The 14,343-nt window shown below is 36.9% G+C and overlaps 1 long non-coding RNA gene across 3 annotated transcripts in view; it reads left to right on the forward strand.

The window, feature by feature from the left end:
- The window catches only part of LOC110348612 (uncharacterized), a 337,086-nt gene extending 327,764 nt beyond the window's left edge, over positions 1-9,322 (forward strand). For all 3 annotated transcript variants that reach the window (XR_015452138.1, XR_015452144.1, XR_015452135.1), the window contains one exon: positions 9,207-9,322. This is a non-coding gene — a long non-coding RNA (uncharacterized LOC110348612). The remainder of the gene's footprint in view (positions 1-9,206) is intronic.
- The last annotated feature ends 5,021 nt before the right edge of the window (positions 9,323-14,343 follow it).

Here is a 14,343-nt window from a genome sequence, read left to right on the forward strand (position 1 = left end):
ATTCTTTTTTCATCCCCTTCTCCTCTCCTCTCCCTCTATCTCTTGGTCTTCTTCCCTTTTGAAAATGATCTATGTCCCTGTTCCCTTTTTAATTTTGCTCTTTAATTTACTTATATTTTGGTTTTCTCATATAAAGGAAAGCCTGCAATATTGAAGCTATGTGTCTGACTTATTTTACTTAATATTATGGTCTCAAGGTGCATCTATTTTCCTACAAGTGAATCAAGTTTATCCATCTTTATGGTGCAGTAATACTCCATTGAGTATAAATACCACATTGTCTTTATTCATGCATCTGTTGGTGGACATATAGGCTGCTTTCAAGATTCTTATGCTCTTTGTATAAAACAGGCTTCTGTAGGTATGCATGTGTGCATATATATATATATATATACACATATGATACAGAAACACACACACATATGTATATATATGGGCACAGATAATACTATGTATAAAAACTTTATGGACCATGCTTGATTTTTGTTAATTTTCACTTTAGAAACTATTTAAATGTGAAGAAGCTTTTAAATAATTGATTTTTAAATGGTTAATCTCAGCCATCACGGCACTGAAACATGGGGAGGCTAAAATGATAGGCAATTACTGTTGGAGTAGGGATAAGGATTGTTAGGATAAATGTTTTGTTCATTGCACGTTTTCATATTCTTTAAAATCAACTTCCTTAAAGTGTAGTTCACATGTGAGAAAATGTTGAGTCTATAATTCAATGAATGTTGACAAATTCATGCACTTGTGTAACCACTGAGTCAAAACATGTAATAGTTCTATCATACCTGAAACTTTGCTTGTCCTGTTTTGCAATCACCTGCACCCCAACATCCAGCCAGCTGCTTGCTGATTTCTAGTATAGATTAACTTTGCCTATTCTAGAATCATAGATGAAATCATATACTTTGCATTCTTTTGCACTTGACTTCTTTTGTTCAACAGATTGTCAATGTGATTAATTCACACTACTGCATGTTTCAGTAGTTTGTCCCTTTTTTCTTTCATTTTACTGAGTGGCTATACTAAAATTGACTTGTCCACTCACTTGCTGATGCCCATTTAGCTTTCTTGTAATTCTTAACTCTTGTGAATAAAGCTACTATTGACATTCATGTGTAAATGTTTCTGTGGGCATATATTTTCATATCTCTTGATTGTACACCTACCAATAGGATTGGTGGGTCATGTAATAAGTATAGATTACTTCTACTTACTTAAATGTAAGTACAATATAAATGTCATGTAAATAAGTGCCATATTGTGTCCTTACAGCAATAACAAGAACAATGACTAAGGGCCGGGGATTTAGCTCAGTGGTTTCACTGCCTGCTGCACAAGTGCAAGGACCCAAGTTCGATCCGTGTTAATATGTGAGCTAAACAAGAACAATGACTAGGAGAAAAGGAAATAATGACAAGAAAAATGAAGTGTACATACTGAACCAACACACTTTTGTCTCAGTTATTTTCAACTGTATTTGCCTAAATCCATGGATGTAGAACTTTTGGATACCACGGGATAACTGCTGTTTAGGTTTTACCCATTGTGCAACAGTGTTAGACCCCGCCCTTCCTCCAAGTCCAGCTAAGCTTTGGTGTTCAGGGACTCATTCCTCTTAGTAAAGGAGAAGCCAGCCCTACCCAGTGTGTGGTCGATAGCTGGCCTCTTTCATGCTTGGTGTATGCATATAGAATCCAGGTCAGGGCAAGCTCCCAAGCACAGACAGGCCAAAACAACACCTTGATGGCTCAGTTGGTAGATCTGGATTCTACCCTGGATTCCTCATTCAAGTTCTAACTCCTTATTAGGCCCTGTTCCACTTGCTATCACATTAATTGAAGAACTTTTTAGTCTTCCCAGAGCTGTCTCCAGAGTACTTCTCCAGACTAAGTCCCAATAACTGCAGTCCCTCATGGGAACCGGACATAAATCAGACCACTGAATTGGAATGAGGAAGGTAGCAGACACATGACTCTGAGCACTGCCACTGCCTGGTAGCCACAGCTGCCATCTTCTTCTCACTAGATTGGTATCCTCTTGGGTGTCAGCAGCAAACAGATCTTCCATCTGGGCTTATCTTTGCTCTCTTACCCTTTGTTTTACACAGAAATGGAAGAATGACTTCTTAAGCCTTATAAAGGTAGTGATTGATTCAGAACTGTGTCAAACACTACATCTTTGGATAAGGTGATAGGACATCTCAATGGACAGGAGAGACTACTTGACCCTGGCATTTAAAATTCCTGGAGTCAACACTATCATAAATTTTCTCTAAAATTTTAGATAAAATCCGAATGTAACCCCCCCATACTTCTGTTTCTATGAATCCTATAGATGAACATTTTTTTGTTATTGTTTGTTTCTTTGCTGAAGAAGAGTCATACAGTTCAACCCACACAGCTAACAAAACTCAAATGATAGTTGTTTTGCTGACAAGACAATACCTTTTCCTGAGTTTCAGAGAGACCTCTAAGTTTTTGCTTGCTCATGAGTCTGAAACTGCTGGCACTTGCTTGGCACTGCAAATTGGCATCAGAGTTTTTAAGAGACATTTCCTTAGATTTACTGAGTCATAGGGTGTTTATCTCAGATTATGGTTTGTGGGAATAGTAGTTCCTTAATGTTCTATTGATTTGTGTGTTATCCTTAGTCCTGAGCAACCCAAACTCAAATTAAAACCATATTACTTTAATAGGAACATTAATTATTGTTGCCAGTGGAGAAGAAAGGAAATCAGTGAATCAATAGTTCTTCTATTCAGCCCTTTTGTAGTGAAGGTACAGTCTGTAGACATAGTGATTTAAAGGATTCTTAAAGAAGGTATATATGAAAGAAGAGCTGAGATAAAATAAAGATTTTAGTGATAGCTGATGGTGATGAAGATTGAGAGATCTTTTGCTCATTAATTTTAGTATCAATGAGTGGTGAAATTAGTGCTTCACAAATGTCACCCATTATGGATCATTTGATTTGGTAAAAATGAATCAGTTTATGAAATTAACTTGCTTTGGCAAGTTTGTCATTTTGATGCCCTTATGCTGCCTTGTGGCACTTACTTTATGTGCTTATAAAGATATGTAGTCAGAATGTGACTTCTCCTAAGACATAAAATTATACAGCTGTCTCTAACCTTCACAAACTCTTGGAAACCAGTGTCTCTGTTTAAGGCAGACATAATAAGGTAACCGTCTGGGTGGTTAAACAAAAGAAATGAATTTTGTTACAGTCCTGGAGGCTGAGAGTCTGAAATCAAGGTGTTAGCAGGCTTAGTTCTCTCTGAAGGCATCAGAGGACCTAGTCCAGGCCTATGCTTAGTTCGTAGATGGATGTCTTCTCTGTTCCCGGTAATGCACATCATCTTCTCTCTGTACATTTCTGTATCCACATTTCCTCTTCTTATATTTACTACAGTCATATTGGATTAGGGCTCACCCAAATGGCTCCATTTTCAGCCAGTAACCTCTGTTAAAACCTTATCTCCAAAGAGAGTCACATACTATGGTACTAGAGGTTGGACTTCACATGCAGTTTTATCTTTTTAGGGAGACAAATGGAACCCATAGAAAATAGTCTGCATTTTATACCCCACCAAAAATTTAGTTTATTACTAGAAATAAACTTAGAAACTTTAAGAATGGAAGCCTAATTTTCCACAACCACATCTCCAATAACAACTACACCCTTGAGTAAAATGTGCTGATGGATGGTCAAAGGGTCAAAGTTCCTCTGGGCAAGTGTTCTCCAAGTACAAGAACAGGTTATGGGACAGAGTTTTATGGGATCATTGATAGGTTAAAAACTAGTTTTTCCAAATTTACGTAGTAATTTTGGGGAAAAGGGAGATTCATCCAAAGTATACAGTTAACTGGAATTCACTTGTGGTTCAATCAATATTTAATTGGTAGACTCAGTTTTGCCTCAAGAATCAATTCAAAACAAGATTCTAAATTCACTTTTGACACTAATCTTTTATTTATGGTAGAGAATGATTTAGAAGTGTAACATAAACTATGAATTCTGTGTCAACATACAAGCCATTAATCAAAGGTTAGCTGCACAGTAATTAGAAAATAGGCCAGCAAATTCCTTTTGTAAGAATTTCAAGCTGAAAACATTTCTGTTTTTGTGGATCTAGGGTTGCAAGTCATGAAAACCTGGACATTTTATTTTGAAAAGTGAGGTGGCGGAGGGAGAGACTACGTAAGTGATTTGGAATTCTTGAGTGATATTTCAAGGAAAAATAATTTTAATATGCTTATTGCCCTGCTCATACTCTAAAATTAAAATTCTGTCCTAGTTTTGATATCTCATGGTTTTACTCTTCCTGTTTCTCTTTTTCATCTTTAAGATGTTCAAGAATTCCAAATATCAAATTAAACATTAGTCAAGCATGCTGACTTTCCATTTTCAGAAATAGCTCACAGTTTGAATTGAGATTTAGAAATATGATTTTGTTCAGCCATCAAATAACGAAGTTCCACATGATGGCCTGCGAGGATGTCAAGAGTCGATGGATTCTTTATGTGGACTGTGAAGAGATGACTTTTGGCAATGGCTGAATGTTTTGCAGGAGGGAAGGGGAGCAGGAGGGAGGCGAGCTCAGGGTTGGAACTATCTGTGGCAGTGGAGCATCTGACGGTGGGCTGATTAGGAGCCCAATTGCAAAGAGATATGGGATGTGAAGGGAGTAGAGAGAAATTAGTATTATTTCAGACTGTACGTGGTCTTCAGCATAAAGTCAGCACAAAATAACATCTTCTTAATGTGTCATAAAATGTTTTTCATTACCTCATCCTTATTTGCTTCTTTGGTGTCATTTTGTACTGTTCTCCTTCCTTCTACTCCTGTCTGGCCAGACTTATTTCACTTTCTCAATTTTAAACTGCTTCCCACCTCAAGGCCTTTGCACTAGCTGCACCCCTGTCTGGCAGGTCTTTCTTCTGGATCTTAGCATAAATGTTACCATCCCCAGCAAAGCTACTTTGAACCATCCAAAGTTAGCCACTAAGCTGCTGTGCTCTAGACTTGTACTTCTCTTTCTGGCTCTATGTCCTATTCTTCTTACTTATTTGTTCCTAGGTAATTGTCTGTGGCCATGTCACTGGAAACTAGAGAGCAAGACCTTATCTATCTTATTGTCTTTGTGCCTTCAGTGCTTCAGAAGTGCACACAGTCATTTCCCATTTAATATTTGGGGAATAAATGAGCAAGAAAGACAATTCCACTGCTTGCCACAATGATTAGATCCTATCATAAGTGATATTTTGAGTTCATAGAATTGAAGAAGGGCAATCTAGAAACCGCCTGGAGAAAATAGAGTAGTAATGGATAAAAAATTATACTATAAGTGGAACTGGTAATATTTGAAATGGAAAATATAATGATTGGGAAATAGAAAAAAGTTAAAAGAACATTTATTAAAAGAAAAGATTTTCTGATAATTTTGAGCCTTCCCACAATGGGTTAGGCTAATATCTCAGTGCAGGAAACTTTTATGTTAAAAACTGTATGGCCATTTATCAGGGAAGTTTTAGAGAGAATTTTATAGGTGATAGAATTTAGAAAACCTCCATAATCCCTTTAAAAATTGCATTTTACTATTGTGACATTTTACAAAAATGTAACAATTTTTCATAAGAAATCAATTCCTTATTTATTATCTTCAGCTAATACATTTAGAACAAAGTTTATCCCCAATACCACTGGATGTAAATCCAGATTCCAAGTGACTTTTTGTTGTTTCAGTTGCAAGAATTTTTGTTATACCTGATGAAAGTTGTCATTGTTTTTTTAAACCTTATGATGTGATTGACAAAGGTCTTGACCCCAAGCAGAAGAAGAGTTAGTTCTGCCATTTCTTTGTTGTTTGTATCATTACCATCACTTTTATTCTCCAACAGTGTTTTTAAGCCACTTTTCCACATTGTGAGAAGTAGGGCAAATGTGTCTAATAAATCGATCCATTGGGTAACAGTCTTCTGTAAGAGATCAAATGGATGAAGATTCCAACCTCTATTTATTCCAAAATGTGTCCTTAAGAGAAGTCATGTACTTACTGCAAAGCATAGCAACCCATACATGGACCTAGTGAAGATGCCATTATTTGTACTTTAAATATTAGTTGTGATAAATTTTTTCCTTTGTTGATATGAGTTAATGTAATGTCTAACAAAATGTTCTCATATTCCAGTGGTTTTTTTTCTTATATCTCTTGTGATTTATGTGTCCTACTTTGTAATCACTGCTCTAGCTCTTACATAATATGTAGCACTGAAAATATGAGAGTAATTGTTAAGCCTTCACATTTTGAACCTAGTTATATATAATGCATTAGTGAATAAAATCCAAGCCTTGAAGAAGGCAGAGAGGTACAGCATTCTATATAGATGGGTTATAAATCTAATAGTTTCACTCTGGGTCATCTAGTACAAATTTCAAATAAGGTGCTAAATAAAAGTGCCCTGATCATGGTTTTGGAATGATCACAAGGGAAAATAAAACCCCCTGTGCCATTATTTCTGGTGGTGGTGGTAGGGGAAGCATTTATTGTAATGGCAACATCTTAAAGCTCAGTCTACTCCTCTTCTCTTACTGAGTTTGACTCAGATGCTGGTGCAGGTGGCTCATAGCCTCTATTTTTCTAACTCAACACTCCCTTTTGCTGATCTTTCATTCTGATCTCATTGCTACCAGTGGAGGTTGGGTGGGCATGGATGGGGGGTGGAGAGGACAGAGAAGGAAGAAGAAGGAAGAGATGAGAAGAAGAGGGAAGAGATGAGAAAAAGAAGGAAAAAGGAAAAGAGAAAGGAGTGAGCAAGATATGGGTAGTAAAACCCCGAAGAGTGTATTTCTGTCCCTTCCTTTCCTTCCTCCGGCCAGCATCTTTGCAGTCTCTTCTGGGTCATGTACTATAGGAATTTATGCAGGCAAACAGGAGAGTCCATTTTCAGTGAGGAAGGAGAGAAGGCCCCTCACCACTCTTCTGTGTAACCATGTTTATGACTCTACTCCAGAGTGAAGAAATTCTGTGTACACAGGAAGAAGCATGCAGGGCCATGAGACCAGAGAAATTCTCAAAGACTGGAAGAGCCTCATGGAGTCCTGTAGAAACTGGGAAAAAACCTTACTGAAAAAGCACTGCTTCCAGTATTAAAAAATATCCCTCACTGTACAAAAGTGTTTTTGAAACTCAAATCCACTTTCATGTCATCACTTTTCTAGGTGAGGCTGTGCTGCATGCTGAGGGGAGGCTCTTGTGCTACTTCCGATAACAGATTTCTTAGACTGGATTTAAGTCAGATGTTATCTATTAAATTCCATAGTCTACTGGTTCCTGGGTCAGTGAAATATCACCATAATCTAATTTATATTAGGAATTTTTCTCTTCCAAGAAAACATGTTGTTTAGTTTTACAAATTGCCTATCATGTTTTTCCTAATAGTCTTGGAGCCCAAGAGAATGGTGAAGACTCAAGTTGAAATCTTGGCTTTGGCTTAAGCTATTTGATTATATTTTTCACCCTGAAAACTTCTGGAAAACTTTTTATGTCAAGATTTTGTTGAATTGTAAAATGTTTGATGGACAGGTTTCAAGTTTTTCCTTTTGAAAAAAATCCCAGTAAGTTAAAAGCAATAAACTTAACTGAAAATATACTCCTTAGCTAAAAGTTGAAATAAAAGTCCTATAGTAGAAGATGTAAATATCAGGTGATAAGAATATGAATTTAAGGCTGGGGATTTAGCTCAGTGGTTCCACCACCTGCCTCGCAAGTGCAAGGTCCCGAGTTCAATCCCTGGTACCAAAAAAAAAAAAAAAAAAAAAAGAATATGAATTTAATATAAAGGATATGTTTTCATAGGTAGGGTAGATATATTGGGTAGTTTTCAATTTGTAAATTCTATATGACTTATCATTTGTGAGATAAGTGACTTGGTTGGAAAATATATACCTAGCACTGTCTTGGGGAGGGAGGAAGGGGGTGGGAGAGAGAGAGAGGGAGGGAGAGAGAGAGAGGGAAAGAGAGAGAGAGAGAGATATTTCATTTCCATCAACCTGTCTCAATAGGGCCTCATAATATGTATGCAAGAAAAGAGATAAGTTTTAGTATTTTGGTCCCTCTTGAAAATGTTCACCCATCAATAAAATACTGCAATGCCCTTCATCCCCGGAGGAAAGTTGGGGGTATCCCTCTTTCTGAGGAAAATGCAGTTTTACAATGATGCTTTACAATAAAAATGTACATACTAGTTAGCAAACTTCATATATCTAGGATTACTGCAAGTTGGATTTGAGGACATTGCCTATGTTCTAATTCAATTTTTTTAAATTAAAAAAATTACTAACCTTGAAATGAATAAAGGTTTTCAGTTTATTTGAATACAGATCTACAAATACAATCCATACCTACCCCAAAGAGAATTTTTAGAAATTTGCAAAATAAATGTATGTTATTAAACTTTACTGGTTTCCATTTGAAAGCTTCTCATTTTTTTATTCTTGGAAGACTATCAGCTTAGAGGTCAAGACGCGTACTTTAACTTGAGTGTTCCGTGTATATAGCTGAATGTGTAGGGACATTTGCATTTCAGTAATGTGCCTTTTGTTTATTTTTTGCAAGTGCAATCTGACTACAGGTGAATATAACCTATCCTTTCAACTGGTGCTGCAGCTCAACTATTGGAATCTGTCAATGGGATCAACATATTTTTATCTATTAGGATGGGAAACATGGGGCGAATTAGCTCAAAATTCTTATCTGTGAAAAGACTAATAAAAATGAAAACTTATCTAAAACTAACCTAGCTTTGGATGTCTGGAAATCTAGATGATCCCTTCTCTGTTTATGATGATGATACCAATTTTCTCAAACTTTTTTATATTAAAAAAATTAACCAAGTCTCAATCCCCAGTCCACTCTGAGTATCTCTTGAAAGTCTCTATAATCTCATATTAATATGGCTTACATGTGATATGTTCCCCAGAAACTCGTGCATCCAGGGCTTGTTCCCCAGTGCAGCAATATTCAGAGGCAGGACCTAGAGAGGAGAGCAGATCACTAGAGTGCTAACTTTACTGATGGATTAACCCATTGATGAGATCAGGCTCAATGGGCCTGCTTGGATGAGACCAGTCACTGTGGCTATAGCTTTGATGATTATAGTTTGTCACTTTCTCTTTCTCACTCTGTTTCCCAGCTGCCATGAACTGAAAAGCGCTCCTCTACTACTCTTCTGCCATGATGTTTCTGCATCGGAACCAGCTGAGAGTGGAATAAAAGCCATGAAACTGAGCCAAAATAAATCTTTGCTTTTCTAAGTTGCTTTTCTCTGGTATTTGGTTATAGAGACGGAAAACTGACTAACATACACCCCATCCAACTTATTGGCATATAATTCTCAAGACACTGAATTCTAGTCAGGGTGGTTTCCTCCCTGGCCAGTAGATATACCATACTTTCTCTGTCTCCAACCTCCATTTATGAGATCATAAACTTTGTCTTTCACCTCACACAGTTGTTCCCATCCTTAAAATCCAACATCAGAATAAATTTTTAATATTTGGGGCTTGCATGGCCAAGCATATTACAATACAGTCTCTGGTACATATGTTAGAACTCCAAAGTTGTGTTCTTGATTTGCAAATTTTGGATATTCTAACTGACACTTTCAATACTACTTTCTTTTTCTTTAAGTTTTTTTGTATATCCTTTTATTGGTACATTTTAGGTGTACAATATAATGACATTCATCATTGGAGATATGCACCTTTACATATTCTCTTGGTTCTTATTTTTTACCCCTTCCCCAGCCTTCCCTTAAACCCCTCCATCCCTCCCTATTTACAAAGACTTTGTTTCCATTTTTTCTTTTTCTTTTTCTTTTTCTTTTTTTTTTTTTTTTTGGTACCAGGGATTGAACTCGGATCCTTGTGCTTATGAGGCGGGCGCTGGAACCACTGAACTAAATCCCCGGCCTGTTTCCATTTTTTCATTTTCTCATATTAATTCCATTCCCTTCTTTATCCCTACCCCTCCCACTTCCCCTTCCCCTTTGCCCCTTTTCTTCCTATTTCACATTATCTGTTATACCTTTTGTCCTTATTTACACTTTCAGTTTCTCACACTAGAGAAACTATTCGGTATTTACACATGTGTGTCCTGTTTATTTCACTTAAGAGTATTGCCTCAATGTGCATCCATTTAGCAATAAATGTCTCTAATTTCTCATTTTTGATGGCTGAGTAGTACTCCATTTTATAAAAAACCCCCCACATTTTCTTGATCCAGTCTCCAGTTGATGGGCAATTGGGCTGTTTCCAAGTTTTAGCTATTACAAATTGTGCTGCTGTGAACATGGGTGCACATATATCCCTGTAGTATGATTCTTTTAATTCTTTTGGGGAAGATACCCAGCAGGGGAATAGCTGGGTCAAAGGGGACTTCCAGTCCTAGTTCTTTGAGGTATCTCCATACTGATTTCCACAGTGGTTGCACCAGTCTGCACTCCCACCAGCAGTGGAGCAGGGTTCCTCTTTCCCCACAGCCCCGCCAGCATTTGTTATTGGTTGAGTTCATGATAGCAGCCATTCTTTCTGGAGTGAGGTGGAATCTCAGCATTGTTTTCATTTGCATCTCTCGAATGACCAGTGATGTTGAACATTTTTTCATATGTTTATTTGCCATGTCTTCTTCTTTGTCTAAGAAATGTCTGCTCATTTCATATGCCCATTTTCAGATTGGGTCTTTAAATTTGGGAGGTCTGATTTTTTTAAGTTCTTTATAGATTTGAGATAGCAGACCTTTGTCTGAGGGACAGCTGGTGAAAATTTTTTCCCACATTGTGGGTTGTCTCTTCACACTGCTGGTGGTTTCTCTTGCTGTGCAGAAGCTTTTTAATAAGAAGAGATCCCATTTGTTGATTGTTTGTGCTAGTTCACGGGCAACTGAGGTTTTGTTCATAAAGTCTTTTCCTACCCTAATGTCTTCAAGAGTTCTACCTAACCTCTGTTCCAGCCGGTTCAGCGTTTCTGTTTTTATATTTAGATCTTTAGTTCATTTCAATTTTAGTTTAATGCATAGTGAGAGACATAGGTTTAGTTTTAATCTTTGGCAAGTTGAAGCCCAATTTTTCCAGCCCCATTTATTAAAGAGGCTATCTTTCCTCCAGCGAGGGTGTTTGGCTCCTTTGTCAAAGATGAGGTGGCTGAGTGTGTCTGGAGTTGTTTCTGCATCTTCTAATCTGTTCCATTGGTCTTCAGGTCTGTTTCTTTGTGAGTACCATGCTGCTTTTAATCACAATATCTTTGTAGTATAGTTGCAGGTTGTGGATTGTGATACCCCCTGCAATGTCTCTGTTACCTAGAATTGCTTTGCTATTATGGGTCTCTTTTTGCTCCAAATGAATTTTTGGATTGTTTTCTCAAGGTCCATGAAGTGTACTGCTAGGATGTCAATTGGGATTGAATTGAATATACATAGCAATTTTGGAAGTATAGCCATTTTCACTATGTTGATTCTTCCTACCCAGGAGCAAGGGATGTCTTTCCATTTTCTGATATCCCCTTCAATTTCTTTTTTCAAAGTGCTATAGTTTTCAGAGAAGAGGTCTTTGATTTCTTTTGTTTGGTTGATTCCTAGGTATTTCAGTTTTTTTGAATGCTATTGTGAAAAGAATTGTTTGCCCTATTTCTCTCTCGGTAAGTCTGCTGTTTGTGTAGAGGAAAGCTATTGATTTTTTGTGTTGATCTTGTATCCAGCTACTTTACTGAATTTGGTTATTAAGTCTAGAAGACTTTTGGTGGAGTTCTTGGGGTCTTCTATGTACAGTGTCATGTCATCTGCAAATAATGACAATTTGACTTCTTCATTTCCTATCTTTATTCCTTTTATTTTTTTCTCTTATCTAATTGCCATGGCTAATGTTTTCAAAACTATATTGAACAGGAATAGTGATAATGGAAATCCTTGTCTTGTTCCTGATTTTAGAGTGAAGGATTTCAGTTTTTGACCATTTAGTATGATATTGGCTGTTGGTTTTCCATAGATTGCTTTTATCAGATTGAGGTAGAGACTGTCCATTCTGATTTTTGATAGGGTTTTTAACATAAATGTGTGTTGAATTTTGTCAAATACTTTTTCTGCATCTATTGAGATGATCTTATGGTTTTTGTCCCTGGCTCTATTGATATATTGTATTACATTGATTGATTTGCGTATGTTGAACCATCCCTGGATCCCTGGGATGAATCCCTCTTGGTCAGGGTGTATGATTTTTTTGATGATTTTCTGCATTCTGTTTGCCAGTATCTTATTAAGGATTTTTTATGTTCAGTCAAGAGATTGGCCTACAGTTCTCTTTTTCAGTTAGGTCTTTCTCTGCTTTGGGGATCAAGGTGATGTTTGCTTCCAGGAATGATTTCAGGAGTATTGCTTCCCTTTCACCTTCGTTGAAGAGTTTAAACAGTAGTGGCAGTAGTTCCTCTCTAAATGTCTTGTAGAATTCAGCAGTGAAGCCATCACAACCTGGGCTTTTCTTGGTTGGTAAGTTTTCAATTACGTTTTTAATTTCATTGGTTGATATTGGGTTGTTTAGAATTTTTAGGTCTTCTTCATTCAACTTGGCTAATTCATACATGTCTAGGAATCTGTCCATTTCTTCTGTGTTGTCCATCTTATTGGCATATAGGTTCTGGAAGTATGTATTCATTCTTTGGATTTCTGCTGGGTCTTTCATAATTTCACCCTTTTCATTCCTAATTACATGGATTTGGGCCTTTTCTTTCCTTTTCCTGATAAGGTTGGCTAAGGGTTTGTCAATTTTGTTGATTCTTTCAAAGAACCAACTCTTGCTTCATTGATTTTTTGTATTGTTTTCTTAGTCTCCATTGAATTGATTTCTGCCCTGATCTTTGTAATTTCCTCCCTTGTATGAGCTTTGGGTTTGTCCTGCTCTTCTCTTTCTAGAAGCTTGAGGTTCAGCATCAGATTGTTTAATTGGGCTTGTTCTGTTTTCCTAATACACGTATTCACTGCTATGAATTTCCCTCTTAAGACTGCTTTCATTGTGTCCCAGAGATTGCTATATGTTGTACTGTCAATGTCTTAATTGAAAGATCTGTCTGATTTCTTCTTTAATTTCCTCTGTGACCCATTGGTTATTCAGAAGTGTGTTGTTCAATTTCCATGTGTTTATGATGTTTTTGCAGTTGTTTTTGCTGTTGATCTCCAATTTCTTAGCACTATGGTCTGATAATATACAGGGGATAACTTCAATTCCTTTACACCTAAGTCTGTTCTATGAGCGAGTATATGGTCTATTTGGGAGAATGACCCATGTGCAGATGAAAAGAATGTTTATTCTGATTTTGTGTGGTGAAACACTCTGTAAACATATGTTAAGTTCACATGTTCAAGAGTTTGATTGAGTTCTAGCATTTCATTGCTCATATTTTGTCTAGTTGATCTATCTATTTGTGACAATGGGGTATTGAGGTCCCCCATTACTATTGTATTAGTGCTTATATGGTTTTTAATGTCCATTAGTATTTGTTTTATATAGTTGGGTGCACTAGTGTTTGGTGCATAGATATTTATGTTTGTCATCTCTTAGATTGTTCCCTTTACAAAGATATAGTGTCCTTTGTTTCTCTTAATCAGTGTGGGTTTGAAATCCACTTGGTCTGCAAAGAGGATAGCTGCTTCTGCTGTTTTTTGGGTTCCCGTTGTATGGAGTATTGTTTTCCACCCTTTAACTTTCAGTCCATGAGTTCTTCTTGAGTTAAGTGTGTTTCTTGTATGCAGCATATTGTGAATCTTGCTTCTTGACCCATTCTGCCAATCTATTTCTTTTGATTGGTGAATTGAGACCATTAACATTGATGCTTATAACTGATATGTATTGAGTTATCATGTTCATGACTTTTTTTTTGTTTGATCCTCTCCCTTTGCTTTGAATTTCTTGTCGTGCCCAGCGGATTCATTCTGCTGGGCTTCCTGGGGTTGTGATCCTCTTTGTCTTTTCCTAGGATTTTGTCTAAAATTTTTTTGAGTGCTGGTTTGGTATTTATGAAATTCCTAAGGTGCTCTTTGTCATGAAAGTATCTTATTTCTCCATCAATTTTGAAAGATAGTTTTGCAGGGTACATCAATATGGATTGGAGGTTGTTTTCCTTTAGGGCTTGAAGCACATCACTCCAAGCTTTTCTTGCCTTGAGGGTTTGCATTGAGAAGTCTGCTGTGATTCTGATGGGCTTTCCTTTGTATGCGATTTGTTTCTTTTCTCTAACTACTTGTAGAATTTTGTTCTTCTGTTGGGTTTCTGGAATCTTAATAAT

The sequence above is a fragment of the Heterocephalus glaber genome, unplaced genomic scaffold, assembly GCF_053883595.1.
Source record: "Heterocephalus glaber isolate CG9 unplaced genomic scaffold, H.glaber_assembly_v1.0 deba00000122, whole genome shotgun sequence".
Classification (NCBI taxonomy): Eukaryota; Metazoa; Chordata; class Mammalia; order Rodentia; family Bathyergidae; genus Heterocephalus; species Heterocephalus glaber.